This window comes from Dysidea avara, chromosome 1 (assembly GCF_963678975.1).
Source record: "Dysidea avara chromosome 1, odDysAvar1.4, whole genome shotgun sequence".
NCBI lineage: Eukaryota > Metazoa > Porifera > Demospongiae > Dictyoceratida > Dysideidae > Dysidea > Dysidea avara.
The window spans coordinates 49,178,174-49,191,262 of record NC_089272.1 but is presented as its reverse complement, the minus strand read 5'-3'; the positions used below and the strand labels follow the sequence as shown (position 1 = coordinate 49,191,262).

The 13,089-nt window shown below is 36.7% G+C and overlaps 1 protein-coding gene across 1 annotated transcript in view; it reads left to right on the top strand.

The window, feature by feature from the left end:
* Positions 1–13,089, top strand: part of LOC136267138 (E3 ubiquitin-protein ligase TRIM71-like) — a 50,871-nt gene that overhangs the window by 23,666 nt on the left and 14,116 nt on the right. The window lies entirely within an intron of this gene.

Here is a 13,089-nt window from a genome sequence, read left to right as displayed (position 1 = left end):
TCCTCGCAATATTAATCACAACCCATCCTCACAATACCTTACACCTCCATGTAATCAAGCTCACAAGGTATAATCAAGCTCACAAGGTATAATCAAGCTCACAAGGTATAATCAAGCTCACAAGGTATAATCAAGCTCACAAGTATCTTATGTATGTGCAATCCAAAATTTCCAGTAACTACAATATTTTTAAAATTACATTCAAAGGAATATTCTACTTACTTACTAATGCCTTCAGATCAGTACAACAGTAAAGACTACAGGCTTGCTGCTCCAGCCCAGCAGATATTTACTGGCACACCACAGTACACAGAGCTTGAAATTACAGTCGGACATCGGACAATTTCCGACCATTATTAGCAAATGTCTGACCAAGTATGACTTAGTGCGGACATAGTGTCCGAGCCATTAAAAATGCTAGTTATCCATTGCCAAAGTGACTTAAAGGAAAGCCTTCCACATGCGGGTATAGATTGCTGTGAATTGCTTGTTGCAAATCGATCAAAGTTGGACTGGAGGATGCGAGACAATTCTATGAGCAAGTGCTAAATTTCACATATGAAATATTTCCCTCATGGTGCCAAAAGTTGTACTGCTCTTGCGTTATTTCCCTACTTCTTTGTTGAATGACTGTTGTTGGTGTGCTATTCTTCGTGTTACTCATCACGTTATTTGTTTAAAACTGGGAAAATTGGTACAGTAAGTTAAGTTTTAATTCTAGCTTTGTACGCTCGCAATACGGGTGTGCAGCTAAGGCTGGCTTGCTTAGAGAGCAAGACTAGCTGGCGCACATCTTGTGTACCGCTTTAGTGTTAGCTAACTATTACCTCTTGTAGGTTAGCAGTCCACTCTGCAGTGTTCTGGTTGGCAGGCACGAATGTCCAAGAAAAGTTAAGCACGTCGGAATGCGATGTGGTAGTGCTTGATGATGATGAAAAGGAATATGATGCCGGTAATGAAGATATTGACAAGGAGGATAAGGAGTTAGACAAGTTCATACTAGATGACTGGGATTTTATTTTGCATTTTATTGGTTTTGTGGTTTGCTTAATTTTTGCCACTTGTCTGTCACTTTATAGTAATACTCACTGTACATTGAACTTGGCTATGTCAGACCAAAAGCTGAAATGTCTGAACACTTTGACATATGTTCAGACATGTTGTTAGAAAAGTTTAAAATTGTAATTTCAGGCTCTGAGTACATACAATGATCACTTCATGGACTACTTGCCTTTGGCTTTGTACTCCTTTGTGTCTTATTTTTCTTTGCTGGCAGTGCAAGGTGTTAATACTCACTAGTACATATAATGGTTTCCTTGTGCTGTCTACTATTTCAGTTATAATTATCTCTATTTTCCATAGTGACTGGATTGCTGGCAGAGATGCTTCTTGTACTGTTCTCATTTGTAACACCTTGTATGTAATTGAACATAGCTGAACACCAAGTGGTCACTTCATGTTTCAGTAATAAATAATTGGGGCACATGTTCAGATGTAATTTATGATATGCTTGGCACCTTTCTTTCTTTTGGTGTGGTATGTCTGAGTTCACCTGTCATACCTGTAATTATGTCCCCAATACAATTGATAGGCAAGTACAAGGAAAATTAAGCTCAATGAAAGCCATGATACAAGGGAGGTGGCCTACAACTGCAAATGTATGTACCAACAGACATTTAATCCATAGCTCATACTGTCAGTAAAAATCAATAGTTTTCAGGTCAATACTTATATCACAACACTACTTTAATTCTATAGTACATTGATGAACTTTATGATATACCATTCCTCCACCCCAATATCCTGTACATGTGTAAACAGTACACAAGTACCTTTTGTGGTTCTTTTAATTCCCTAGAAGTTCTTGTTGATGACTTTTCTCACTATACAAATAAAATATGAAATTCAACTATTTGTATTTCCTATCAAAACACTTACACATAAACCCATCATTTCAAAAACATGTTTACAAATACTGTATGACAAATATGTGACCGTCTCAGCAAAAAACCAACTTGCATGCGTATCAAACTTTAAAAATAATTCATAAATTACGTATGCTACAAAGAATGAATGAATAAGTGAATAATTTTTTTTAAAAATTGCGAACAAGTCAGGTTTTTGCTGAGACAGTCACATACATAACAGTTTTATGAAGTCTTAATTAAATGAACTTCACTGTATCTCGGCAACTACACAAAACTACGTAAATACTTGACATGACATAATAAATTCAATTCAAACAAGTACATACAATGGTCAACTTGAGTCCTATTTACAAGTACTAAACACAGGTCAATTCCTTACCAGACTTTTGAACACTAGCTGTGACTTCATTGTATGTTGGTATCTATACAAAACACAATATCATTAGTTGAAGCAAACAAACATCTATGTACATTAATGGACACAAATCGGATGAGATAAAACATGATTTCAACAATGTCCCCACAATACAGTACTACATCACATAGTAGGAATGTACCAATACCAACAATTTTATCAGTATCAGCCATTTTTGGTGGTATCAGATCAGTATTGATTATGGTTTAAGTGACCGATAGCATAACCGATACTTTGTATGACATCATTTAATTGTTTTACAAGATGGCAGTGAGTGGAATGGACTACCGTATAATAAAAAACTTTGGCGGTAAAAAAATTTGACGAATAGCATTCAATTTGCAAAAGTATTTTTTCGCCAATTATTTTAGATGATCACATGAGCACAATGAGTGGCTAGAACTTGAGATGAAGGTCAGCTAATGCAATAAAAATCGAGCTGACTTTGGTGGAGATCTTCGAAATGTGTTCGCACTCCTTGGGATAGCATCTCCAACTGGCTTCCCATTCGCACGTCAGCTAGTTCATCGTCTTGTGATGGATTTGGCCAAATTAATATACATGATAACTTCTACTACTGAAAAAGTAAAATACAGTCGCTCTCGGCATTGCACGAGGCATTGCAGGAGATAGCGAAAAACACCTTTGCTAGCACGTCGCTAGATCAGTAGCTTCAAAAGCACTGCTACATAAAAACATTAGCTACCTATACACTTACTACACTACTTAACTGATGAGCTGACACCTTGTTGTTAACCTTACGTACTGTACAGTAAAAAACTTTGGTGAATATTATTTCAATCGCCAAAGTTTTTTCCGCCAATTTTTTCAACAGAGGAGTTTCGTCACACTATTTTACTGCCAAAGTTTTTACTATACGGTATTAAGAAGAACATAATTTTATAACCATAAATTACTTGAAAGAAGCCAGTGATTATGGTTGTTAGTACAGTTGAATAGGCAGTAAGCCACAAAACAAGATTCATTGAAGCCATATGTGATAAGTGATGACTGATCATCTTACAGATGCCTGATGGCCACAAAACCAACAAGCAGTGCTATAAGGCATTAGCAACTGTATTTAAATAAGTTGCTTATTAAACAGAGTGGAAATACTAGTGGCTGTTTCTTGTAAATAATGCCTCTATGGCAAAGTATCAGTATTGACCAGGTATCGGCCAATTTTCACCAAATATGTATCAGATCGGCTGGTAAAAAGTGGTATCGGTGCATCCCTATCACATAGTGATCTATGTATTGATTTTCTTTCAGGTAAATAAGGTCACTTTTTCTTTACAGTGGAAGAAATTAATGTAAATGTCTTACAAATACTGTAGTTGGTTATTACCCCTGGCCACTTCAACCAGGAATATAACTTCAAAGTATGCAGTACTCATTTTGATGTACATATTGGACCACGGACATGTATCCTGTTTATCAAGGTGTCCTTACAGGAAAGGTGTCCCAATTTCAGGGGTAAAAATGTGTGTATATGACAAGTGTCCTGATAGAAAAATGTCCACATTTCACTGAGCGGTTCCATTGTATGTAAGCGATGAACAGTACATACTTACATACGTATCACTATGCTTTTAGTAGCTATAAGCAAAAACACCAGTAGTTAATTCTAACATGTATGGTATGTACATTAATCAAAATCACTTACTGGTTTTATCAAGTCTACAACTTCAGTATACGTTGGCATCTACAATAAAATAATAACCATTTTAAGACACATATCTACTAAACTGTACACAAAATAGATGGGACCAGTACAGACGCTTGTAACTAACCTGATTATCAAAGTGTCCTGCTTGTCCTAAACCAATTAAGGGGTAATTGGGACCATAACAACTAAGTAGATTATGAGTGTGACTGGGAAGTTCTCTAACCGTATGAAATTGCGGTTTACAAAGAATGCATGTAAGTGACATGAATATTACACGTTTACATACAGTAGAGCCTCTCTACAATTTGGCACCATTATTTGCACATTTGTTCTGGAATAATAAGGGAAATAAATACTCTAAGTACAAATAAGTATACAAAAAATTGGAATTATCAACTAGAGTAGGGACCATAGCACATTGCTAAAAAGTACTGAAGCAAGCTGGAGTAGTGTACAATATTAAATTACAGTAAAACAATAAGAAGTGTTATATCTCCTACTGTGCATTTGTGTACTTGTTTGTTAACTTTTTTTTATAATTATTACTGGTGAACTCATGCATACCACATCAAAAGAAAGAAATGGTGCCACATGCCCTACTATCAATTATCATCTGAAAAGTGAAGTATCCATTACGCTTTGTTGTCAGCTATGTTCAGTGCAAGACATCATAAACTTCCAAAACTTCTAAAGTTAGGGAAAATTTTCAAGACACTTTTCAAAATATCATTTTAGGACTATGATGTACTCATAAGATAAGACATAAAAAACACTTTTGCTTGTTTCAAATATGGAACGCCTCAACGATACTAATAGATTTATAATTGTGTGGGCGGTAATTCATAGTCTAGTTTTTAGTTCAGTTCTGTTAACTTTAGAATTTTAAAATTCTGTTACAGTGGAAATTTTACAGTATGTGTACACTGTTTATAGCATAAATTTCAGAGTCATACATATAATGGTTCACCAGATCTTTTACAGTCCATACTTTCAAAAACACTGCTATATCATGTTTTCTAAGGATAAATTTGCAAATGGAAATTTTTGTTTCAACTATAGGTAGTTTGAGTTTTAGTAAATAGTTGGCAGACACACCCAAACTTTCAAAAAAAAATTAAAACATAATTTTCTAATAAAGCATACACTTGGTGCTCTAACAAAAGAGAGAATTAGAATTTTTGTGTAAAAATTGACACAATATGAAAACAATGTGTACAGAACACCTGTTCAAAAGTTATTAAAGAAAACTCTGAGCATGTCGTTTTTGGAAGTTTATGATGTCTCACACTATACACAGCATTATAAATCAAGAGCTGTTTGAAAAGTACTTCTGCAATCAAAGTAGCCACTATGAAAAATACAGATAATTTCCATTACAAAGGGAGGCCATCACGCACCACCACCAAATCGACACCTTTCACTGTCAGCAAAGATGAACGGACACAAAGGAGGACACTGGTAAGTCCATGAAGAATGCATTGTACATGCAAAAAGGCATGTGTCCGGCTGTGCCGATTATGCCAGCATAATTTGGGGCATAATAGGTAGCCAAAAGCATTGAGCATAATGCCAGCATAATGCCAGCATAATCCAGGGTGTAGGCATTTGTATTGGTTATCATAGAAGCTGAAACTCTGCCTATTTTGCATGATGCAGAATGGAATAGTGTGCAAACACAACAAAAATCAGATTTTATTTTATATACCTATGTTGTGAAGAAAAGATTAGTCAAGATCGATATACTCTAATAGAACAGTCACCGCAAGTTGAAATATATATTCTAATAGAGCAGTCAATGCATAATTTATATGAGAATCTTTGGAGCATAATGGGACACAACTGGGCATAATTGATAGGGGAAATTTTGGAGCATTGCTCAAAATCATAATAGGCAATTTGAAAAGCATAATAGGCTCAGGCCTAGTCCGGCTAAAGCGACTTCACAAACAGTGAAAAATCGGACCCATAGCCTTAGCCGTTATTGAGTTATGCTTGCAAGGAATCAGTCAGTTACTCGGTCAGTCATTAAAAAATTCTGTTTAAAAATTTAAAAAAAAAATTTCATAGCAACTTGTTGAAAGCATTTTAGATAAATCTGAAAGCTTTTTTAGGCTTTTCCAAACCAATACTTCATCATTGTCAGGGAAAAGTGAGGCTAGTTTTTGGGTGATATTTTTCATGGGCCACGCCCAAACCTTCATGGTCCCTACTATACAGTAATATCATACTGTATAATGATTATCATCTCCTCAATTTAAACAAATTAACTTTCACCGTAACTAAGAACTTAAAAGTGACAAAATATGATCAACATAAATTATTACGTACATCATTTTGATCCTTAATAGACAGTAGAGCTGGTGATGATGATCGGTCATGATGGACTAATGATAAATAACACATGAAATACACTCAGTTTGTGTATGCTACACAATTCAACAGCTCTATAACTCACAATTTTAATTCCATATCAGATTCCAAAAATCCAACTCCTGCATGCAAATAAAATTATTATCTATAACACACAACCAAACACAATCATACATACTTTGACTCCTTCTCCTTAATATACACAACCAGTAAGATATGATGACTAGCAATACAGCGAAAACACCAACCAAGACACACAACACAGTAATGTATATTGTAGTAATTCAAATTTAAGGCTGCAACACAATTGCAAGGTGCTATAGACCCTCAGTGCTGCTCACTGTAAGCTCTAAGAAAATGGTATGCTTAATATCCTTTGATCTTCGGGAGATACATGTAATTAGGTCTTCAAAATCACTAAGAGATCTCTGGAGAGGTTCTCTAAAATGATTAGAGACTTCAGACACAGGGTATATATAAAAATAACACAGTTCCTGTATGATGACATGTGCAGGGTTAACACAGTATCATGCAGTATGGTAGTACTATATGTATTAGTTAAAGCATTTCCACGAGTGCTACATGAAAATATAAGAGTGAGCAAGAGACAAAATAATATAGTAATTATAGCACAAGGCAAGGCTGAGTGTTGCATTTCATCTCAAGACCACTCTTTGAGTGCTATATTTTTCACATAGCATGAGCGAGGCAATGCTTTAACTAATTTAAAGAACATCCAAGTTTCAAGCTGGAGCTTGAGTGAAACATGTGTAAAATTATTTGAGACTCACCAAGCAAGCCTTCAGTGAAGCAAGCCTTCAGTGTAACAATCAACTTAACCCTGGATACAAATGTACCTTAAAGACCCTCTGAAGTGCTTTTTCCTCTGTCTCTTAGGTGCTTTCTTCTCCAGTTAATCGTCCTTGCTGTCTCAATTTTAGGGTCAGGCGCCACGTAACTAATCGTCTGAAGCCCACTCACAGTGCTATAACTACCTCTATATAGCACTGCAGTTACCAATATAGCACTGTGGTTACCAATATAGATAGCACTGTGGTTACCAATATAGATAGCACCGTGGTTACCAATATAGATAGCACCGTGGTTACCAATATAGATAGCACTGTGGTTACCAATATAGATAGCACTGTGGTTACCAATATAGATAGCACTGTGGTTACCAATATAGATAGCACTGTGGTTACCAATATAGATAGCACTGTGGTTACCAATATAGATAGCACTGTGGTTACCAATATAGATAGCACTGTGGTTACCAATATAGATAGCACTGTGGTTACCAATATAGATAGCACTGTGGTTACCAATATAGATAGCACTGTGGTTACCAATACAGCACTGTGGTTACCAATATAGATAGCACTGTGGTTACCAATATAGATAGCACTGTGGTTACCAATATAGATAGCACTGTGGTTACCAATATAGATAGCACTGTGGTTACCAATATAGATAGCACTGTGGTTACCAATATAGATAGCACTGTGGTTACCAATATAGCACTAAGGTCGCGCATAAACTGTTCTGTATGGTAAATATAGCACTACTTTCGCTTTGATCTTTCATTCTTTAACTTATTGTAGAACATGAAATAATTACTAAAAATGTGTTCAACCACTTGTCAGTACAAGATATAATTTGTTGTGACAATCAGCACAGATGATCTGATAATAGTATAAACAATTAGACAAAAAAAATTGAAATTTTCAACTAGAGTAGGAACCATAGCACATCAATAAAAGTACTGAAACAAGTTGGAGTAGTCCATGATATTAAATCACAGTAAAACAACAAGTAGTGTTATATCAATCCCTACTGTGCTCTTGTTATGGTATCTTGAGCACAGTAGGGATATAACACTAGGGCTGAAACAATAGCAATACTCAGTGAGTACTCATTAAGGATTTTGATACTCCGATAGTGAAATTGGTACTAGAGTACTTGTTAAGATCACATGACCCAGCTCACATGATGTATTTGTCATTAGGGAGTGACACAATGAAGGCTATAGAATTCGATTGGTTAATCAGTACTTTAATACAGTGTATAGTGTTACTTGAATAGACTGCTAAAGGTCAGTATTAAACATGTCAAATGTGTATGACTACAAGTAGTAAGTATTCTTGAGTACTCGATTGTTAACTCTAGAGAGTACTCAAATACTAAAAAGCCATGATCGTTTCAACCCTATACAACACTTCTTATTGTTTTACTGTGATTTAATATCGTGCACTACTCCAACTTGTTTCAGTACTTTTATTGATGTGCTATGGTCCCTACCTACTCTAGTTGAAAATTCCAATTTTTTTGTGTACTTGGTTGTTAACTTTTGATGTTTCTTCATGGGCCACGCCCAATCTTTCGTGGTCCCTACTATACAGTACTATGATATGTAATGTAGTATACACTACACACCAATAACTAATACAACTACATACCCTTTAAACGCTATTATTTTATGACCTTATATGTACGTAGTAGTTGTAACATGGGCACGAGTGATTTGCCTGAAATATACACACGAGCACGAGGGCACAGCCCGAGTGCGAGTGTGTATATTTCAGGCAAATCACAAGTGCCCATGTTACAACTAATATATTCCACTTGGGTGACTCACCTGCAAGTGTACATGGAAACTGCAGGAATGCTTTGCGAGTGTATTTATATGGGACCATGTGAATTTCGATTGTGGATAACGTCGTAAGAGCAACGACAAGACGCTGCTGAGAGGCCGAACGTAAGTGTATCGTCACGAGCATGCAGATCGCTTCGATTGTGGGTACGCAATTAAACACAGGAAGCCCAAACATGAGCTGAACAGCTCATAATGAAGAGCTTAAGTGCACTATAAAGTACTTACTATACTAGCCATGAATAAACTAAAGCAGTGAATATGTTTACAGCACTATAATGGCCTAGCAAATTAAGCGCCATGCCCAGTCACTACGCGCTTGTGACATCGCACCATGTGTCAAAACAGCAATGTAAAGACGATTCAACTGCACTGAAGTACTTACTTTGCTAGCCATGAATAAACTTAAGTAGTGAATACTATTAACATTAATGGGGCTAAATCAATTAAGCACTATACTCAGTGTCTGGACATCGCCACATGACTATTGAATGCAACATGTTCAATATAAACTAACCTGTGACCTTCTTCATTCAGTAAAACAATGAACTATCTTCTTCCCTAAGTCCATGATCACTTTACACTGAGCACTTTAGCTCACTTTATAAAAATTAAAACCCACTATCGATCCTGTGAAGTGTCGCTATATTAAAGGAGAGGAGATCACACAGTTTCATCAAATAAATCAAATGATTTCTGAGAATGCTTGGAATGCATTAATGAGAATAGGAGGTAGTATATACAAGTTATATCCCTCCTAGGAGGGATATAACTTGTATATACTACCTCCTATTCTCGTTAATGCATTCCTGAGCACTGATAGCAGTACTATTATACCACTAGTACACCTTCTCTTCCCTTTGAAGTGAGGTGTGAAAGTGGTATATATAACTATATACCACTTCAGAGAGTATAGGGCTTCTTACATCATCCCATTAACATACCATCCTCAACCACAACTAATCACACATTATCTTATAATATTATGGGGTTTGTTCAACCTTTATCATGTGGTTTTGTTAACCTTTTTAATAGGCGAGCTAGTATTGGTACAATATACTTTAAAGCCAATCATCTCTAGCCACACGATCATTTAAATGCACAAAAGAAGGAAGGTCGATGGTGATATGATTACTTCTAGCAAGTACTCTAGTAGTGACATCAACTAGTGTAACTGACAGTGATGGGCAAGTTACTTTTTAAATGTAACTCGTTACATATTACTTGCAACTGAACTATTTAGTTACAGTTACATATTACCCATAAAATAAAGTAACTATAATAATATTACACATTATATTACTTTGTGTCCACAGCCTTAAGCTGTCACATACCATCTTATCACGTGACATGATTGCGTTGTTGGACAATGTGCAAATCTTGGCTAGAAGTAAAAAGCTGGTGAATAAGCCTCATTCAGTAGGCTTCATTACTTCATTGTGGCTAAGCGTTACTCAGTGGATTACTAACGAGATTAATAACTTCGTTACTTGTAGTAATAATATTACGTAATATTAGATTCGTTACAGTAACTATATTACTTAGGTAACGGGTTACATTTGTAAGTAAAGTAACTTGAGTTATATTACCTGTTTTTATAGCGTATTTCGTTATATTGCTTAGTTACATTTTAAGAAAGCCCGTATTTATTTATGGGCAAGAAAGCCCGTATTTCGTTATATTGCTTTGTACCACAAAAGTAATAATATTATGCAACGAGTTACATAAGTAACGCGTTACTCCCAACACTGTTATTGTGTTATACACGGTTTATGTTACATGCTTATTTAAACTGGATAATGTGATTTGATTGGTTCCACCACTATAGTGGTAGTAGCACAAGTACCATATACTATGGTCACCAGACCCTTCCTCTATAATACAAAGAGGTGGGTGTTACCAGACTATTTCCTAGGTTGGTAGGCTGTAAATGACTGCCATACGTGTACTACATTATGGTGATGTCTAGGGTCAGGGTTGTACAAAAGACAAGGTTTAATCGTACTGTAAGTAATAGGGATGCAACAATATGGGTAAACTCCATATTGCGTATTGTTTTCAAAAATATTGCAATATATTGTTGTATTGCAATATTTGAATACAATGTTGAAATGTGGCAAAGTGAATGTTGCAATTGTTTGAATAGCCCATATCTGTATGCTGAGGTACAGCAGACTGTATACCCACAGGTAAAGCAACCATCATCAAACGCATTTACAAGTAGCTAGGTGTGCTATACGTTCAGAGTATAGCTTCTGGTCACCAATAAATCATCAATTATTACTTTCTGGTCCCTTTGTCATTGCTGTATATTGCAATACAGCAATGACAATATTGTATTGTATTATGGTAGAAAATATTGCAATATATCGATATATTGTAATATTGTTGCATCCCTAGTAAGTAAACAAAACAAACACAGTCTCACATACAGTAGCAATGAACACAGATACTAGTCTCGCGTGGCCAGACCACTTTTTCTCCGCACAGCACTTATCGATTGGAAAGCGCTTGCTCCGAAAAAGGGTCTGAAACGGCAAGGGGGTGTCACTCAGGCTCTTGCTGTGTAGGTTGATCTGCAACCACGGTCAAACTCTAAGTCAACGGTCAAGGCCACAAAATAGCTCTTACAGTGGGTCAAGGGTCAAGACGATACAGAAGGTTCAATCGGAAACTATATGTAGCTATTATCAAGTTAACAGAATTATACACAAGAAGTAAGGATCTCCAAGAAGATGTTTTAAATCTCCCAGGTATTTCGCCGTGATTATAATGATTTTTCTTACCCAGCTGCTGGTAGCACGCACTAAGAAAATATTATACTAGGTTACAAGTACAGGTGTGTATTGGAAAATAGAGGAGGTCAAAAGTTCGATAAGAAACGCTCAAGTCACAGATCAAAGACGATAAACGCTGCAAGTCAAGGGTCAAGGTGAAATTTTCCCCGGTCAAGGCTTTGACCACGGTCGCAGATCTACCTACAGCGTGAGCCAACATGACACCTCCTTGAATGGTTAGCATAGGTAACTCGTTTCTAACACCCCAACCACTATGGAGGGTGTTGACGAATTCCAACAAGCTTTCGCCCACATCTCGACCCACAAACATTCAATATTCGAATTCTAAATCTTTTTGGCACTTGCCAGTTGATGAGTCGTGCGCCATTCCAAGCGAGGCATGGATTTGGTGACAAAAGCGACTGACACTATGCCTAACAGGTAAACATACCGTATAGCGGGAAATTTCCGGAGGGTGTAATTTTCGGACAATTCGGAAAACTAAATAATATCCGAAAATAATTTTTCCGAAATTGTTTATTCACACGTACATTTAGGCTGTAAAAATCGTGAGTTGTCATGGTGCTCCTCAAGTACTTCAAGGTGTGTAAACAGAGTGGCGATACCGGTATTTCTTATTTACCTGATGATAACGGTCCGCTGGCTAAAGAAGTTCCCAGTTCTGCAATTGCTGCTGCCAATTCAAGTGTCACCAGAATGATGGAGATACGCCAACAGAAGCAGGAAACTGGTAAGCCACGTGGTGAATATCGGGTGTACACAGGAAAAGAAAAGGCGGAAATAGCGAAGAGAGCAGCTGTTTACGGGATTAGTGCCACTATTAAGTATTACGTGAAGATAGAGCCTAAGAAAACACTGCCTTCAAGCGGCGTATTTGATTGGAAAGAGCAATATCAGCAAGAAGTACAAAAACAGAAACACGAAGGAAAGGATGACTTTGAAATTACAGAGCTTCCTAGTAAGAAGAGAGGTCGGACATTGCTGTTGGGCAACGTGCTGGATGGGCATGTCCAATCGTATGTACGAGATATGCGTTGTCATGGAGTGGTGGTGTATACAGCAGTCGTAATGGGTTGTGCTGAGGGAATAGTGTTACATCATGATAATAACTTACTAGCAAGCAATGGCGGTCACATTGCAATCAGTAAAGATTGGGCAAAATCACTCCTCCACAGAATGGGTTATGTGAAAAGGAGGGTCAGTACTTCTGCGAAGGTGCCACCAAAAGATTTTGATGCACGTAAGGCTCAGTTTGT